This window comes from Sminthopsis crassicaudata, chromosome 3, assembly GCF_048593235.1.
Source record: "Sminthopsis crassicaudata isolate SCR6 chromosome 3, ASM4859323v1, whole genome shotgun sequence".
NCBI lineage: Eukaryota > Metazoa > Chordata > Mammalia > Dasyuromorphia > Dasyuridae > Sminthopsis > Sminthopsis crassicaudata.
In genome coordinates, this window is record NC_133619.1 from 445,690,876 (window position 1) to 445,711,464 (window position 20,589).

The window sequence follows — 20,589 nt, forward strand, 5'->3', positions numbered from 1 at the left end:
TTAGAAGAAATGTATGTGATTCTAATTATGTACTGGTTGACCTCTGTTTTTCATTCCTTTCTTTTTACCTTTGTTTTAATCAATGAAATGAAAAAAAAAATATGGTATACTTATTTGTGAATGACAAAAATGACAATAGCAATTATAGTTAGTAACAAATCTGAGAACCCAAAGATCTCAATGAGTGATAGTTATGATCCAAATACAAATATGTAAATTTTGAAAGGAGAAAGTATAATTATTTAACAAATATAGATTCTGCAGCCTAAGACTACATCATTTATTCTAACAGAATTTTTCTCCATCAGTAACATATATCTGTCCATATATGTCATTTACTCATGTTTTATTTTTAAAGAAATGTTTCTTTTAACTCCCTTAAATATTGGTGCTTAATTCTTGCACAAGACCTTGCATATAGTTGTTGTTCAATAAATCACTTGAATATTTAGTAAATGAATGAATGACTTGAGTAACAAATTAATTTGAGGAACAAATTAGAAGACTGAAGTTATGGCTTCAATTCTGACATGTTAGCAAGTCTCTATAGATTTGGTACTTTAGAGGCAAAATAAATGAAAGAAAGAGAAAATTCTATAAGTTTATGATAAAGCTTTGCTTTTATTTTAATTTTTATTACTAGCTTCCATATAGAACATGAATCTCTGTTAAGTACATCTTGCTTTTTTATTTTTTAAAGTATAAAATAAATTCAATTTGTTATTTCAAAACTGTCCAGTTTATCTGTGTTTCAGAGCAGGATAGAGCACCAGCCCTGAAGTCAAGGAGTAACTGAGTTCAAATCTGATCTCAAACATGGAATACTTTCTAGCTGTGTGACTCTGGGCAAGTCATCTAACCCCAATTGCCTCAGCAAAAACAAAACAAAACAAAACAAAACAAAACAAAATCAAAACCAAAACCAAAAAAACTCAGTTTATCTGTGTTTCCTTTCTTTGTCTTATATTCATTTTCTATTAAATACACTAATTACCCTTTTTCATTTTCTTCTTTTTGGTAACACTGTCCTTAAACCTGCTCCTTCCCTACTACCCCCAGCCAACCAAGATCATTGAATTAAAAAAAATTGTAATGAATAAGCAGTCAAGCAAAATATGTCCACACATTTCCCATATTTTAAAAAGCATCATTCTGTATTTTATATGCCCAGAAACTAATGTCTTTCATCTATTCTGAATATAGCTTGTATTTAAACATTTATATATTGTTTTCCTCGTTCTACCCCAAGAAAGGGTGCTCTTGAAGGCAGGAATAATTTTTGTCATTATTCATATCCCCAAAGCCTTAGTATGTAATTATTTGAATTCATCAGCTTATTGGTCAATTGGGGGATGACTTGCTTCATCTTCCATACTATTGACTTGTGCTAAGTTATTTTACTGGTCAGGATTCTTAACTTTTTTGAATTTGTTTTTCTTTACACTATTGTTTTATATATATATATATATATATATATATATATATATATATATATATATATATATATATATATATATATATTGGTTCTATTCAATTTCTTCTGCATTAGTTTATATGTGTATTTCCAGTTTTCTATAAAACTGTCACAATTTCTTAAGTTGTAACAATATTATATTATATTCATATACCATAACTTGTTAAATCATTTCTCAGTTGATGGTTATCCCCTTTGCTTCCAATTCTTTACTACAACAAAAAGAGTTGTTATAAATATTTGTTAACACATATGGTTCCTTTTCTCTTTCTTTACTATTTTTAAACTATAGAGATAGTTAGATCGAAGGTTATGTAGTCTAGTAACTTTTTAGGTATAGCTTTCTAGAATGACTTGAACAAATTGAAGCTCTGTCTGTAGCCCCTGAAATAGCTGTCATTTTGGTTACCTTTATTAATTGGATAAGTATAAGGTAGAAGTTAACAATTATTTAATTTGTATTTATCTAATTATTAATGATTTATTACATTTTATATGACTGTTGCTTGCATGATTTTATTATGTTGATTACTTCTTGTTCATATATTTTGAACCTTTATTCATTACAAAATGGTTCTTGTTATGTATTTGAAGCAGTTGAGTTTATGTCTTGGGTATTAGACATTTATCAGAGAAAATGACTGAAAGATTTTTTTGACTAGGTTAGCTATTTCTTTTCATTTTAACTGAATTGATTTTGTTTGTGCAAAAATTTTCAGTATTAGGTAACTAAAATTATTCATTTTTTCTGATACTTTATGCTTTATATAGTTGAATTCCTTCCATATCCATACTTGTGAAAGGAATTTCCTTCTTTGGGCCTTTAATTTATTTATGATATGACCTTTAAGGTTTAAATCTATTTTCTTCTGGGCTGCTTTCCAGTTTTCCCTGCAGCTTTATTTCCTTCTCAACCATGTTGTAGATTCCCTGGACTTTATAACCAGGACTCAGTTGCATTCAAATCACAGAATTTGTTGTAGAGCCAAGGCCTACTTACCTTGTAATATCCTTCTATCATGTGGACAAATTCTCCCATTTCTGAATTCCTGCTAGGCTTCCGCTTTGGGAATGGGCCTTGGGCCATTCTAACCTTGAGCACTGGGACTGTAAGTTTATTTTTTTTATATCCAGTATTTACTATTGTGCTTGGCATATAGGAAATGCTTTGTTGTCTCCCTAACTGCCATGGTAGTTGAGAATTTTTGGTTTTGTTGAACATCATGTTATTTTTCTCATATTCCTATTTATATTATATACCTAATCAGTTCTAACAATTCACTTTTACATTTTTTAACTAAAATAGGTGCTTTGAAGTATAGTTTGAAGGCTCTTATTACTAGTTCCACTTCACACTTTAAGAAATTAATTTTCTTGAAATACTATATATAGAGTTGAATTACTTCCATATCTATACTTGTGAAAGAATTTCCTTCTTTGGGCCTTTAATTTATTTATGATATGACCTTTAAGGTTTAAATCTATTTTGATTGATCCCCCAAATCAATTTTTAAATTGCATATTTTTATTCTATAAAGTAATAATTTTGCAATTTGATTTGTATGAAACTAAATAAATAAATTAACTTGGGTAATTTTGTCATTCTCATAATTTTAGCATGATGGAACATAGATGATCAAAATGAGGTTTAATGGCAAAAAGAGGCCAGGCTTCAATTTCTAGTCATATGTATCATTCTCATCACCTTTAAGCAAGAAGTTGACCATGAAAAAAGTTTGTTTCATATAGGAGAACTTCTTTAGAAAAGAGTAACTAACCAGTCCAGCATAAGATCATTCATTTCTCTAATGGTTTGGGAATGCTCTAAAAACACTATAGCATGTTTATGGTTTTTGTGATCTCCCTGATGTGAGTCAGATCACAAGTCATTTACATCAATTTTGTCAATGTGATTCTTGTTTATATCTTCCCATAAATTCTCCACATACAGTCTGTTCAATGTGCTGGAGGCATTTCTCAAGGTTTCTTAAATATACATTGGTACTAATAGAGCTCACAAACTATCCATCCTTCTTCCTTACACTTACTACACAACTGAGCCACCTTTTTTTTTTGATCTTATATGTTTGTTTTGGGCCAGTTTTTTGCAATTTCTTTAGAAATATGCAATACAAAATTTGTGTGACCCACAGCTTTAACTATTTTTCCCCACAGAAATTTCAATAGTCCATGATTTATAAGCATATTTCAATGTCAAAAAGATAGATTTTTTTGAGGAAACTTATAATCTTTGAAAATATACCACAGTTCCCCAAATGAATTCAGATTGCTGTTTTTCTTTTATGAAATTCTGAGTCCAGATCACTGTCCACATGCACTATCAATCTAATATATATATCTATCTATATATATATATATATATATCTGTGTATGTATGTATATGTATATATATGTACATATATATATATGTATATGTATGTATATGTATATATGTTTATGTAGAGAGATACATACATATATGCATATCTATATCTACCTACCCACCTATATATCTACCTATTTATCTAAATCTTACTTAGCTGCCTCAGCTAAGAGATGTAGAATCTAGAGTCAGAAAACTCTGAATTCAAATCCAGCCTCAAATTCTTACTAGTTTTATGATGCTGGCAAATCATTTAACTTCTATCTGCCTTAGTTTCCACTGCTGGAAAAAGGGGATAACAATAGTGCCTATATTTCAGTGCTATTATGAGAATAACATGAAATTATATATGTAAATTGCTTTGCAAATCTTAAAATGCCACAAAATGGTAGTAATATTAAAATTATTATTGTTAGTATTAGTATTTTGTATGTATGAGCTCAATAGCTTGTTTATGCTATTTCATATAACAGTTTGGGAATTATTATTCTTCACATGCTTTTTTCCCCCTACCTATGTGAATTGTTAGACTGAATTCTTTTGAATATGTGTAGGTGTAATTTAGTGTGCTCGAACAAAATGTTTCAGAGTTTGATGCAATGAATATAATGCCATCTGTAAAGAGGAACATCTGTCTGACAATTTCTTCTCCCCATCTACCGGGAATTACTTTGCCATTTGGACTCTGTGCTGGACAGTCTTCATGACAGTGGAAAAAAACTTTTTATAAGACTTTACATCCTTATTGTATATCTTTATGTGAATGATTCTGTCAAAAAATACTCTTCAAGATTATTCTCTAGAAGTTAAAGCAAAACAGTCTGTAAAAAGATCATGGGGGGGCATTATATATAGAGAGATACAAGAGCTCTCTTGTATTATTGGGTGACTAATTAATTTTTTCTATTTGTAGGTTAAGTGCCTACTAATGAACAGGTTCTTGGATGAAATAGTATTTACTATGGAGGAGGCTAAATTCAAATGGTCTTCATATAAGTAAAGAGAAACCTTGTTGGAAGAAATGTATTTTTGCTCATCTCAAATGCTTACTTTGAATCTTTAAAGAACAATAAACACATATGGATCTCATTTCTGCTGCAGTTTTAGGCCAATTACAAATACAAAGCCATAATTTACTTGAGATTATAATTTAAATTAATCTGACTGATACTTCATATATTTAATCAAAGACCTATTCAATACAAATTGAGATCATTTTTATAAAGACTTTGCAGAGATGTGAAGTAGGTATATGATTCAATAGTTATTACTGTATTTTTAATCACTTTCACAGTAATAATGCTATCTGCTATTTCCCTCAGTATTTCACTCTCTTCTTTTTAGTATTTTGAGAATTAATGGTTTGGTTCTAAAAATGTTTTGCCTGCAGCATATTCCTTCACTGTACATATTTGGTTTGTTCCATCAGTGTGCCCCATTTTATTTTTAATGACATTTTTAATTCCTCATCTGGTACTTTGAGGATTGGAATATTAGATCTAAAGAATGTGATTCCATTTTATCATGAAAAATTGCTAGATATTTTCAGTTTTATGTGAATTTGTCACTTTCTTTCCAGATTCATCAATGAGTGATCTTGTAATAATCTGACTTAATTGGTTCTTGGCTTTTTCCATATCTTTCTTTTACTTTACCACTTCTCACTATTTTAGCCATTTATATGACTCATACTCTTTCATTATCTTCTCTGTAAGATTCTAAATGGGTTTATGTTTCAAATTGGTGTTGCTATTAGGTGTCATATTTTAGCCTGGTAAGGAGAAATACTATTTATTAGCAGAAGTACTTTTTAAGTTCATTTGGCCTCCTCATTGTGGCAAACATTTTATATTAGCTAATCTATTTATTAGCAGAAGTACTTTTTAAGTTCATTTGGCCTCCTCATTGTGGCAAACATTTTATATTAGCTAATATTTTCCAGGTCATGATAATAGACCATGTGAATAATGTCTGTTTATTATCTGCTAATTTTTTACAACAATGCCTTATTAAATTTGGTCATTTAAAATTCCTGCATATATCACTAGACATTTTTAGTGAAATTTCATTTTTGGTGTTATTATTTTGTGTTTAACATATTCAAATATATTAAAAGCTTACTGTTTAAAGAAAGCACTTCTTTTTAGGTAAGTATGAACTTTCTACAATTCTTTGTCTTCTTCATTTATTATGGAGGACAACAAACAATACATGGAAGAATTTATCTTATAATCTATGCTCAGATTTATGTTATCAATATTTTTATAATTCATTTCCTTCATAAATATGTGCTCACTGACTATATCAATATTGATATTATAAGTATAAATGAAAATAGAAAATAAAAAGAAGTTAGAGACAAAAGGAATAAAGCTATAAATACTGATAGGATTCAGATTCTTTGTAAATATATATCTATTGATTGGATAAGGATTGGATAAGGATTCCAGATAGGAATTGTTAGTAGTTAAATATATGTTTGAAGATTTATGTTTATGTTTAAGAAATATGTTTAAATATATGTCTAAAGATTATGTGATTCTTAGTACTTTCTGCTCCCTTTATAGCACTGCGTCATTATTAATGTTAAAAAAAATCCATGAGACATTTAAAAATTCGTTTTCTTTGTTACAAGGAATAACATGACTAAAAAAGTCATTCCTTAGTGACTAAGATTAATTCTAATGCACTTCTTTGTATTTACTAGAATGGTTCTCTGATAGCAAACTCAGTTGAATACCAAGTTAGTCCATTCTTGAAGATACATAGTAGAACTTCCCAGAAATTCCATGTCCTGGGATAATATTTCTTGAATCCCAGGGTCACTTCCATACTATGAGAATGCATTAGACAAGGACTTCTCTGGCATATTCTACCTCACTCTACAAATACTGCTTCACTAGAGAAGAAAAAAGCAGTATTATTTTTTTGATGGGCTATTCTACAATAGATCAGATAAACCCCAGATAATTTCATACCTTGATCTCAATAATCCTTTGAAAAAATTTCTCATACCTGTAGATGAGAGAGAAGGGATTGAGGGAAACATTTAAATATGGACTTTATTTTTTGCATACTTGTTATTAAATGAGTGACAGCAGTTGAAAGTGAGCTGTGACTCAAGATCTTATAAAGGGCTTAGTCTCAATATATAATTACATTGTGAGTTTCTTGAGGGCAGGGACTGTCTGTAGTCACTTTGTATGTCCAGTACTTAGCACAGTATATGACATAGATTATGTACATACATACATATATGTGTGTGTGTATATATATATATATGTATATATATATATATATATGTAATGTTTTTTCATTGATTTATCATGATGAAAGTAATGCCTGAATTCTTTCTTTTAACTCTAGGTTAGTGTGAATTTTCCTTTATTCCTACTGTGATACTCTGGTCCCATCAGGAATTGTTGGCTATATAGATTAGACTAGTAGATTATGAGTGGGTACCAAATAATATAAATATGTACCCTTTCTTAAGGAGTACCACAAATCTGAAATATTTTAGAAAAATAGTATAGGCTCCTTCTATAGTATCTATTTAAATATTGCACATAGGAAATCTGTGTCTGTGTGAGTTCTATGCCTTACCTGACATCATATAGCTAGATAAGGATAAATCTAAGACAAGCACTGATGCCTCAGTTCTCTCCATACTATATTTCACTAAAGGAAAAATAAAAGCAATAGAGAAAAATGTTTGCATGCTCCAGAAATCCAAGACAGATGTTTCTCTGGTCAACTGTAGTATTCAGAGCCAAACTATTTAAATATTAAAGCACATATAAAACACATAAAATTTTAATCACATAAAGTAATTTCCATCTTGTAGCCAAGTAGTTTATTACTTTGATTCACAACGAATGACTCTAATTGGGAAGGGGAAAGTTGCATATTTTCTTTTGAGGAGGTGACCATTCTTGGCAAGGAAAGAAACCATTGTGATTAATTATTTAATTCAAAAAATCTTAATAAAAATTAGAGTTTTAAGCTAATTTAATGGCATAATTTTTCACTAAATTTACTTTAAAATGCTGCCATTTTGTGATATGAATAGACAACTTCCTTTTTTCAGTTTTAGGGCATTTATAAGGTTTAGTTTATTGGTTCATAAAAGTAAGTGTTTTGTAAACAAATACTTGAAGGTTGATAAGATGCAGAACATCTTTTTGTCTTCTTAAAGACTGTACTGTTCATGTTATTGTTTAATTCCAATACTAGGCACAGAAGAGTGAATGTTTGAGAATAGACATTTATTTCTTCTTTACAACATAAAAAAGATGGAAGGGGAAATTGAGGAATTAAACACATGATTCTGGTGACATATGATCAGAGAAAATTCCTCTCTTTTGGTCTTAGTTGACTTTCAGGAAGAGGAACTTCTACTCCAGAGATCAGTTACTTGTAAGTAAGATATTGGCAATGACTTGTATATACATGTTTTGCTTCTGTATCCCTTTTGGACATCTCTTCTCATCACCACAAAAAGCAGGTTTCAAAGTGTATGTGTTCTCTAAACAGAAACCTTTAAATAAAATAAAGAAAAAGGTACCATCTAAAATACTTTAGGTTGTTTAAATTACTAATAATGAATTTACATATGGTATCTCAAAGCTCTAGTGTTTTTTCATAGAATATATTCTATTTTTTTTTTTTTTTTTTGAGATTGGGTCTTTCTATCTCACTCAGTCTAGAAGTATATCAATATATTTGTGGATTTTATCCCATTACTAACAGAGAAACTTTGACTTTTTAATTTCCAACCTGGGTTGGTTTATCTTTCCTTAGGCAGCCTGTGACCCTTCCTCTTGAGATTCAATAAAATGATTCTGGACTTAATGCAAATATCTGATTGGCTTTAATGCTACTGCAGTCTGAACTCTCAAAATCAAGTAATACACTAGCCTCAGCTTTCCAGTAGCAGTGATTATAAGAATATGCCATTGATACCTGGCTATAGAATATAGTCTCAGATTCTTTAATGGCTTTTTGGTAGTTTCTGACTGCTTCTTTAATTAAACAAATGTTTATTAAGTGACAACTATGAAAACAACAATGATAATGGACATTTTCATTCTGAGATTTTAAAAATACAGTAACTATCACATACTTTATATTTTCTACATTTGGATTATTGAAAGTTCATTGATCAGTCAATGCAAGAAAATTCTTCTCATGCTGCTGTTTCATGCCTCATTTGCCCTAATTTCTAAGTGTTATGATTAAATCTTTATCTAAGCACCCTGAGTAGGTGAATTCTCCATAATTAGAATCCTAACTGGTTTTTTGATGATTCTGTGGAAACTTTCCACATTAAAACATTTTTGCATTAATACTTCTTTCACCTTACCATGGAAACTGAAGCACAATGGGTTATTGCTGTTTAAAAAAAAAAAAAGAAAATACCATTGAGAACCATGCTATATATTGACTTTATCTGCGTTATTCTCAAAATCCCTAGGAACATCCTTAGAGATTTTATTCTTTTTGACTAGCTCAGATTTGGCTGAAGTCAATAGCTAGAGAACTGAACACTGTATCTGGGCTTCCAATATTTCATTATCCTCTCTCAGTTACTGTGCATGTTGGCATAATCAAAAACCATTTAAACTCTGATGATTATTCAATACACTTTTAAAGGGTTCAATTCTCTTTTCATCTTCAGTGCCTTCCCCAAGGAAATACAATACAGTAACATACCATATGGCAAATGGGATCAGGCGCAACTCCATATCATATCTTTTATCATATGGTATTTCACAGTGTGACATTCTCAAGATTTTAATTGATGTCTATTGTAACTTCTAATGCAGATCTGACAGTATCTCACTTTTCTCTTCAGAGTTGTCTCTACCACTGCTGTTAACCTATTTAAGTTTCTAAACAGAGGATAGTGCGCCTTTTTCAAATGTGACAGTTATTACAGAATCTATACAATATAAGCAAGAAGCTGAAATGGATCCAGATGTGTTACTTCAGTACAACAGAGTTGTATATGCAATGAGATGCTGAATTCATCTTCCTAAAAGTTTACCTCCTCCACAAAGTCTGACAGAATGAAACTGAGGTGATGATTTTTTCTCTAAATATTTTCTCTATTTTCTCTCCTTTTAATTCATTCTGCATAAAAAACAACCATCACAACAAGAAGAAAAATACTAACAGTAAACACTTAAAAGTTCATATACAATATAAGTATTTATTTATTAATAGCTGTGGTTTTGTTCTTGCCTCTCTGTAGGCTCTCAAGTTTTGGTGCATTTGGATGTCCCATCTGCATCTCAAACTCAGAATAGCCAAAACAGATCCCATATTTTCTTCTAAATTCATTCTTCCCCCAAATTTCCCCCATTTCTCTTAAGAGAAACTGAAGAGTGTCTTTAATTCTTCCTGCCCTCTCTCACTGACTATATCCAGTTTGTCACTAAGGCCTATTGATTCTCCACAACATCTTTTATATCTTTTCTCTTCATCAGAGAAGAAAGTAAAAGCTGGAAGGCACCTCACGGGTCTTTGAACGCAAATCTCTCAAGTTACAGATGGCTTTAGGTTGTGGCAGGGAAAAGTTAAATGGTTTTTCCAGAATAACATAACTAGTAGATACCTGAGGCAGAATTTGGACTTAGGTCTTCTTGACTCGAAAATCCAGAAATCTATCCACCATGCCATTTATTTACCTTCTCTCCATTCACATTGTTTCTACTTTAATTCAAGTTATTATTACCTCTTCCCTAAATGACCTGGGAACATTGGTACATGATGCATTGTCTCCTGCCTCTGTGAATCTATTTTTTCTTTCCCTTCATTAGGTTCTCTATAGTAGTGATGGTCCTAAAACACAGAGCTGAGGATGGCTCCAGATCACCTCTATTCAAAAATCTTTAAATTTTGCCTCTGGAATAAAAAAAAAAGACAGCCTAAATTCAAGGCTCTTCACAATAAGGCCCTTATCTTACTGATTTCATAGAATCCATACCTAACTTCAAAGCATACCTCAATTACCAATTTTTGGGAGAGGCTTTTTCTGATCTCTCATGATTAATACTTACTTTTGAGCTTCTTTCAACTATTTTGTATATAATGTATATTTACTTCTGGGTTTTATAGGCATATTCCCAGAGGAGCCTTTGTACAATATCCAGATTGCCTACTGTTCCCTACCACATAGATAAGTATAACGTCCCTTGATTGGATGATTGTGTCTTTAAAGCTGGTGAGACAGGTTTGTTTTTTGTTCTGTTGTTTGTCTTCCTCAGTTACAGGTGCCAAAGATGATCCACTTGGGATATGGAAGTTCAAACCACAGAAACCTTAGAACCAGGTAGGATGTCAAAGCCAGTCAACATAGCATGGAAACCCTGAGAATCCAGAACGCATGGGACTGAAGCCCAAATGAAGTTTTGGACATAAAATTAGCACTATGATCTATGCAAGTCAAGTTAACTTATGAACTTAATCCCTTTTCCTTCCTCCAAAGAGGTGTGTAAGGGGATGGGATGAGAGAGAAGGAGTATTTCTCTCATGTATTAAGGGAGTAAATTTATATATTTGTGATTTGTAAAAGCTAATTTGATTGTCAAAAATGGAAACTGGGATTTGGGGTACTATTTCTTAGACTTGGAGAACATCATTGGTTGGGAAGAGCGAGCTGAACATTTTTGTAGATCCCAGACAACTTCCTTTCAATCCAATTAAAGATGTATAAGAACTATGGAGGAAGAGTGAAATTTAATCTACCGGCCTTGCAGACAGTAAAAGCCATAGTAGTCTGTTTTACATTTAATCTCCTATCCCAAAACCCATTTTTATGGGACTCTCTCCTTATTGGCGGATTCTAAAAGCTCTGCCCTATCAGTGGCAGGATGGAGCTGGAGCTGGTAAAAGGAAAAAGAGCTCTAGACTTTACTGGTCTTCCTTTAGGGTCTTTAGTGTGTGTGTATATATATATATATATATATATATATATACACACACACACACACACACACACACATATATATATATATGTGTGTGTGTGTGTGTGTGTGTGTGTGTGTGTGTGTGTGTATACATATATACACACACATATATATATAAACTCTAATATATATTATATATAATATAATCTTTATTATATATTTATATATTATTATATATGATATATTAATATTTGTACATGTGTTTATAGGATATATATATATATATATATATATATATATATATATATATATATATATATATATATATATATATATATATATATATATATATATATATATATATATATATAATACCAAGTCTTTATTTGAGCATCAGGTTCCTTCAGGCACTTCTGTCTTCCTGCTTCAACAGAGAAGATAGAAGATATCCACCTCATTTCAGGTTGCCAATGAAAAAGATCTGGCAATCTTCAATGTCCACATATACAGCTTGTTACTCTAGAAACTCTGGAGAGTTTGCTCTTGGGTAAGATTTAGAACTCTTTCTCTTGTTCAAGATTAGTTATCTTGCTCCCCATAGGAGAGTTTCTTCACTCTATTGTTTGGAATATATTTTCCTATTCATACCCTCTCTGATTTCTCTTTTGTTATAATTTTGATAAATGAGTTACTTTGCTAATTGCTATGTGTGTAACTGGTATTGAGGAACTGGTATTGATGAGAAAGGGCATCAAGTCTTGGATGTAGAATTGGGTTACCTTTTTCCCCTGGAAATGACAAAGTGATCAGAAATTAGAATGAAATTGATCATGTTGTCTAAGCCAGTAATATTTAAGGGAGCAGAAGGATATAATTCCAGTCTGTTATTCCTTTTCTCTGAAGTAAACAGACTAATATCTGGCCCCAATCTTTTGCATTCCTTTCTGGTATGCATGAAAATCTTTCTTGGAGAAGGGTGGAAGGAGAGGCAAGAGATATCTACTTTGATTCCCATAAAGCTACATAGCACAGAGCTCACTACATACACATGAGTCCACTTCTGCTACACATAGGTGGCCCTCTCCTTTCTTATACACACATGTGCAAATATTGGAATTCTCATTTTCATTTGTCTTCCCATCCCTAGGATTCATCTAATACTTTATCTTACAAATGGTAGGAGTCTACTAAATGGTAATTAATTTAAATCTTTGTACTTCATTGTCATTTCTTTTTCTTAACTATGCTATTTCCTTTAGACTACAGCACTGAGAAGGCACAGACCTTGAAAACTTGTCTTTCTTTGGGTCCAATGTCATATGAATATGATTGATTAATGAAAATAGTTGAATGGTAGTAATAATATCTTTTATGTCACAAAATGGTAATGATAATACAAAAATTCCCAGAAAAAACAATTGAAATGAGTAGTGATGATGAATAGGATTAGAAGGGACCTTTTAATTAATTCAAAGATAACTGTGCTTAATTTAATTAGAAAGGTACTCAAAATTTTTTTGAAGGGAGCAATGAAATGCTAAACACTTGCTCCAGGAAGACAATTTTATATTTTTAATAGATTTGCTACAAATTGTATTGACTTTTAATGAAATTTAATTATATGAGAAAATACAATTATAGAAAATTACCTATTTCCTCTTCATCTGATAATTCTTTATATAGATAGTATAAATGAAAGGGAGGGAAACAAGCCAAAAGAGAAGCATATTATGTGTATGTATATGTGGTGTATAGATACAGACATCTATACACATGTGTGTTCACTGTACATATTTACAAATAGATATAAATATGTATAATTTGATTTCTTTGAAATTAATAAAATTAGTAGCAAATCTGTTCAAAATATATTGTATGTATAGGCATAATACATATGTTTATACATGTGCATAATGTATATAGGGAAAGGGAAGGGAAAAAACAGGAAGAGTAATATGTGATTTTTTTTCTATTTGTGTGTGTATGCATTTTATATATATATATATATATATATATATATAGACTATCTATCTATATATCTTCAAATCTATACACTACTGATACATGTATTATCTATATAGCTCTATAAAGGAAACAATAATTAAAGTAGTTCAAAAATGCATTTGTTTCTACAATAAAGTTTTCTTATGTAGTACTTTTATAATCTTTCATTATACTACTTAGTTTTGAATTCCGTAAATAATTTTTTCTACAATGATGCTACAGTTATAGCCTCTATGCTTTACCCGGTGCATGATTTTCAGCTCAGTGTCATAGAAAGAAAACCTCAATATTATACCATTTAAAAAATAAAATTTGAAACAGGAAAAGCAGGAGAAAAGGGAGAAGAAAAATAGGAGAAAACAAACATTGCTATAATCAAATGTCAAACAAAAGACAATTTATCAAGATCCCTTGAGGCTGATGCATTCCCAGCTCTAGTGTTGATAGAATATTGTGATTTCTTCAACCTCTCTGTGGCTTCTTAACTTCAAGAATATAGGCCTGGAATTATGAGGTATAGTCTACTTTGCCTGAGAAGAACAGATATTATAGCTTATACCTCTTGCTTTTCCTCTTTCTTGGGTCTAGTCATTCAGGACAGATTTTACAAACTAATTCTCTTCCTTCACAAAAGTTTTAACTATTCTCTATAAGAATTTATTTAAGCATTGGTCTGAGGATCTTAGACGGCCTTAAACTATTAAGACTATACTTGGATACAAAAATTAAATTACTTTAGTATTAGGACACAGTGATCATTTATATCAACCTTGAGTGATAAAAATTGAAACACAATAAATCAAAAAACTACAACTGTTGCAAATAAATATGATTTAGAGAACTGATATATTAAAATTAGGTCATTTTAAGTCTAGCCAGAATCTTTCATACTGTATAGTGTTCATCTTAATCCTTCTGTGATTAAAAAAAACAAACAACAATAATCCTTAATAGCAAAATGTAGACTATTTGCCAGCTGCACTTCTGATGATTTATGGGTAAATATTTGGAAAAAAAAGTTTTAAGCTAAACAGCCTCATAAACATGATCATAATTCCAAAATGACAAATTTAAGTAAGATTTGCCAAGGATAAAGTTCATGTTTAGATGACCAAGAAAAACAGTCTATGGCATAGTAACTGAAATTCTGATCTGCAAAAAATCATCTAGTTTAGCCCATTTGTTTTACAAATAAGGAAGCTGTGGTTCTAAGAGATGGAATAATTTCCAGAAGGCCACATAGGGAATTAATGAACAGATTATGATTAAACCTAGGTCTCTCCACTCACAATGACTGATCTGAGCCATTTAGAACTGAAAGAGCATTGGATTGTGTTAGGATTCTTACAAGGTACTTATGTACTTAGTTCACACCTTTAAAGGAGCTTACGCCTTTAAAGGAGTTCGCTCATTGGTCCACACATGAGATTCACACCTTTAAGAGAGCATACTTTTAAGGAGTTCCCACAAGCCCAGGGAGTACCTACAAGCCCATTCTCTGGGAGGATATAAGGAGCCAGGATTCAGTGGGGAGGGTCAGAGTCTAGATTGAGTCAAGGAGAGGACTTCCCGGGAGAACTTCAGGGAAGCTTGAGGAGATTCAGAAAGTCAGAATTTCAGTGGAGAGATTTGCAAGTCTAGGAGATTCACAGGTCTGAAGGAAAAGCCTGTTCATGGACTTCCAGGAGATTCACAACTAGAATTGAATTCTGGGAAATCCTCAATCCCACACTCTTAGAGGCAGAGTCTGATTCATTCCCACATCTACCTTCGTGCTGGCTGGAGACACTCAGACAAGAGGTCTCGGGAAGAAAAGAGAGAGAGAGGCCTCTAAGAAAGCTAGCCAAGCCCCAAGTAAAGGGGAGAAAATAAAGGATCTGGATAAGATTTGGAAAGAGACAGTAAAGGATTTGGACTTTAACCCCTGGTTGTATTTGGGATTATTGAAACTGAACTAAAGCCAAGATTGCCTCCAGAAGCTCCCCAAGAGAACGATTACAATCTAGAGAAAAAGAATATCACAGGATTGGAAGTCAGAAATCCCATTTTCTAAATCCAATTCTGCCTGTGTAGGTCTCAGTTTTCTCATCTGGAAATTGAAAAGACCAGACAGACATTGTGATGTCAAGGCCCCTTCTGGCTCTTAAACAGATGATTTTGGAACTTATTTAGCTGTGGTTAGTTTCAGATTTTTATATGATGAAGTGGAAAGAGTACTAGATTTAGTCTCAGTTTCTTCAAAAAAATGTGAAATTTGAACTATGTGACCTCAAAATTTCCTTTCCTCTTGAAATCTCTGATTCTATGCTATATGCATGAATCAAATCGATTTTTATTTCTTTTCTTGTTCTAACTGCTGTTTTCTTGCTTTTAGCAACAAACTTTTACAAAAAAATACAAGTTGTCGATAATGACTTTGGTTAATGTTAGGATCCATTTTCTTAATCTAACTTAAAAAAATAAAATCTACAGTAATTTAAATTCTTCTTTGCTTTGCCAGAGCTGTTATATAGTTAACAACCATAATACAATAAATATTTGATTATATATTTGGTTGTATAATCAGGAATAAAATAATAAAGTCCTAGAGATGTTTAACAACATATTCAAGTACTTAAGACTTGATTAAGACTGCTGCTAAGGAATAATAAATGAGATTTACAGGTAGCCAAGGCAGAAATTCAAGGACTTAAAACATCTTTATAAAAAACAATAACATATAATATTCTTTGACTCAAAAAATAAAAGGAATGATACTGATTGTCCAATGGCAAAAATGCCTTGTCATTGCCACAATATTATTAGAGAATTTTAAAACAATATAAAAATTTTAATTTTGGTTCATATAGTTTTCTTCTTTCAGAAAAACAAATAGAGTCACTTTAAACAACATCTTTGAGTGACTAAATCATTTTGACTATTATGAGTGCCCAAATTAATTATAAAGGATTTCTGAAGGAAGATGCTATCTACTTCCAGAGAATGAACTGATAAATAGAAATATGTATGGAATGGAGTCATACCACAGAACATATACCCACATTTGTGTCTAATAGTAGCCATCTTCAATGTGGGGAGAGGGAAGGAAAAATATAAATATATATAATATATAAATGCAACATAATATAATATTGCAACATATAATAATATAAATAAATATAAATATAAGGCTAAATGATAACTATCACATATTTAAAATGAATAGCAAGTTATATATAATAATTTGCATTTTAATGTGAAATCATTTTTTTCTTATTATTTAATGGTATGAAAATGAATGTTTTAAAAGTTCAGAACAAAATGAATAAAAGAAAAAAAAAAGAAAACCATAGACTCACTCATCTGTTTTTTAAAAAAATAAAAACCCCAGATTTAAGTTATGAACATTTTTCATGCTCTACCATTTGGGATTTCACTATCACATTGTTCCTAGGGACTGAAAAGAATGATTGTAAAAAAACTTTTCATTCTTCTATTAAACTAAAATGACAATTCCTTCTTTCCAAAAATTTTATGATATTGGCTATTTAATAGAGTTGCAGTCAACTAACTTACAGGCATCAATTAAATACCTACTCTCAGTGTGCTATGCAATAGGGGATATAAAAATAAAAATCCCTCCCCATAAGGTGTTACATTCTACTAAGGAGAGACAGTAAATACAGAACACACACACACACACACACACACACACACACACACACACACACACACACACACATATGCACGCACTTTCTATAGATCTGTGAATATAGATCTATGCATGTATATATGTATATTTATAAATCTGGATAGATAAATATAGAGATTATACTCAGATAAAAGAGATTCAATGACTTCCTCAGAGTCACACAATTAGTAAAAGTCAGAGGTTTTTGATTCCAAGTTTTTCTATTTCCGGGTCTACATTCAATCCACTTCACCAATGGTCTCTAGGAGCCACGGTAAAGGAGCAATACAGGCATAAACTTTCAATAACTCTTCATGATCTTAGCTAATAAGTACGGCAATTAAATTCATCTTTCCAAACCACAATTTTAAGTCTCTCAAATACAGTAAACTCTTATTATTCATTCTAATAAAAGACAAATAGTGACAAAAAACATCCAAAATAGTACTTGAATTTTTGAAAGGTCTCTGTGACTTTGGAATGCTATTTGTACTCATATTTGGACATGACAGGTAAATAAATCTTTTTCATTTAATTCAAATCTACAAGTTTATTGAATGCCTATTTTGGCTAAGCCATACTCTTAATTTACTTTCTTGAACTGTTATTTGGTTTGTGGCATTTGTCAGATTTAATTCAGGTTGCTTTTTCCTTTAGCTTCAAACTAATCAGGGTTCTGATATTATAAAATGCTAAAATATTATTTACTATTAAGTAAAGTAGAACCTGGTGAGAGATTAAGATCAGTTAATGTTTGGATCAGCAATATTATAGATTTCACTACAAAAGCTGAGAGAAAACAATTGATGAGGGCTAAAAAAAATGGGAGGTACTTTAGAATACAACATAGAACATAGCCAGGTAAATGCTGATTGCCAGGAGAGCTAAGTAAGAAAATGCTATTGAAAACTGGTTGAGATAGTAGCCTATGTTGTAAATTATTGGTTTTGTGATATTTAAAGGCAGGATCTTTTACTACCTATTAGTTTTTAAGCTGAATTAAAGCACTAGAAATTTCTGAAGAAATTGATAATTATGAAGATTAGAAAAATGTCATCATGCCTAAGAAATTATGCTGCAGATGTTTTTTTTTTTTAAACAGGTTATTTTCTTTTGTTTTTTTTTAAACTTACATTGTGATTTGTATGTTTGTGTGAATGCATGTACATATAAATATATGTATTTATGTATGTATTAAACCCCCAAATCAGGCTTGGCACATATCCAAAAGAACCTCCTCAATTGGTACAAAGAACCACATCTTATAGTGTATCTTCATGAAGGATAGAAAGAACTTTGAGAAACAGCAGACAGGTTGAGGATACAGTATCTCAACATATTCTGATTCTGAGTTTATGACTATAAGTATATCAGGTAAATTTCCCTTGATTGAGATCAGGGACACTCTTGTTTGATCTGAAATATTTTTTTTTCCCCAATGAGAGAGTTCATTCATCCTATATATAGACTAATACCTAGAGTATATTGTCTAAATAACATATATAACTCCTCTGATTTTTGTTTGCTATCTTCTTGGATAAATGATTTATTTGCTATTCACTATTTGTGATGATCTTTAGTACATCTAGGATTAAGTCAGAGGTCATGTCTGGAAATATAGCTTGGAGCATTCCTCCTTTCATGAACAGTAATGAGAAAAGCTATCTGAACCATTATTTCCCGATAGATAAGCAATCTTTAAAGAGAAAGATATAATTTTAGACTAGTAGTCCCTTTCTAGAGAAAAGTGTGTTTATCTTCATGGCCACCTTTCTTGTTCCCTTCCAGAAAATAATCAAAGTCTAAAGGTGGCCTGGATTACAGAGATATCTCTTTATGTCTTTCTCTAAACTGTATTTAGAGGTTTATTATCTACATGGGTGACAGCTCTATATACATATGTATGCATAAAATTACATATATATGTATACATATATACATGTACATTTATGTACCTATATTGATGAAAGAAGAGAAGCAGAGACAGATATACAAGACATAATTCTTGGCACATAGTTAGTATATAATATTTTAGATAGATTTTATTGGGTGCCACATTTTAGGAAGAACATCCACAAATTGGAGCACATCCAAATGTTTTTCCTAATGAAGATCTGAATCAACAGAGAGTAATCTTAGAGTGATAAGGCATATACAGACCAAATAGAAGAGTTTTGGAATTTTTAATCTGCATTAAAAAAATTTGTCAGTGGCCAGGGTAGGAAAAGGGTGTGAAAATAAATTTTGTACTCAATTATTTGAAGAGCTATTTAGTACTAAGATTCTTTCCAACTATGAGATCCTACATGTTCTTTTTTGCCTAGAAATTCTTTTTTTTTTGGTTTCTTTAGAAATTTTCTCTATTTTTTTTCTAGAAATTTCTAAAATTTTTCTAGAAATATTATATTGCCACTAGTCACTGTAGTTACTAACCTCAGAGGTAAAGGCAGCCTTTCATTTTGCTTAATCATTATATTCTTCTATCTTTCCAAAGCACTTGACTATGTGCTAACTAGACTTAAGCAGCACTAATGAGGAAATTAATGTCTTGAGGGGACCTTTCATCTAATTCATTCTTGTATCTCACTTTCTCTGACCTCAAGGGGATCTTCTCCTAAACGTCACACTACCTGGATTCCATTGTATGGAATCATTTCCTTCCTTTCAACACCAGTTCAGAAGAATGGTTATAGACACATTTCCCAATATCTTCCTTACAGATAAAAAGAATGTTTCTCTAATTAATTGCTGTAGAGAAAACTGAGAATTGTAGGCATTTCAGTTTGCATATGATACAAATCAATAGAAGGTTAAAATGTCAACAAAAGCATTAGTGGGAGGCAAATGTTCAGCAAAACAACTAAGATTTTTGATACTTAATTGAATAACAACATTCCATATGAACAGGTTCAGGAAAATTTATGTATAGTTGTAAAGATCTGAAACTCTGAGTTGATGCACTAGGGTTGGACAACAGAGCACTTAAGGCTAATTACTGATTGGACAATCCTCTATTAGCATATGCTTGGAAAATGGCCCTTCCCACTACTCTGTGCTGGCTCAATCTTTTGGTGTATACTGATAATTGTAGGAGGGATTAGGGGGTAGAGTAAGACAAGCCAGAGTCACTTTGGCAATAGATGAGGAG

General features: G+C 31.4%; 1 protein-coding gene across 1 annotated transcript in view; it reads right to left on the bottom strand.

The window, feature by feature from the left end:
• B3GALT1 (beta-1,3-galactosyltransferase 1) overlaps positions 1 to 20,589 on the bottom strand; it is a 620,917-nt gene that overhangs the window by 357,953 nt on the left and 242,375 nt on the right. The window lies entirely within an intron of this gene.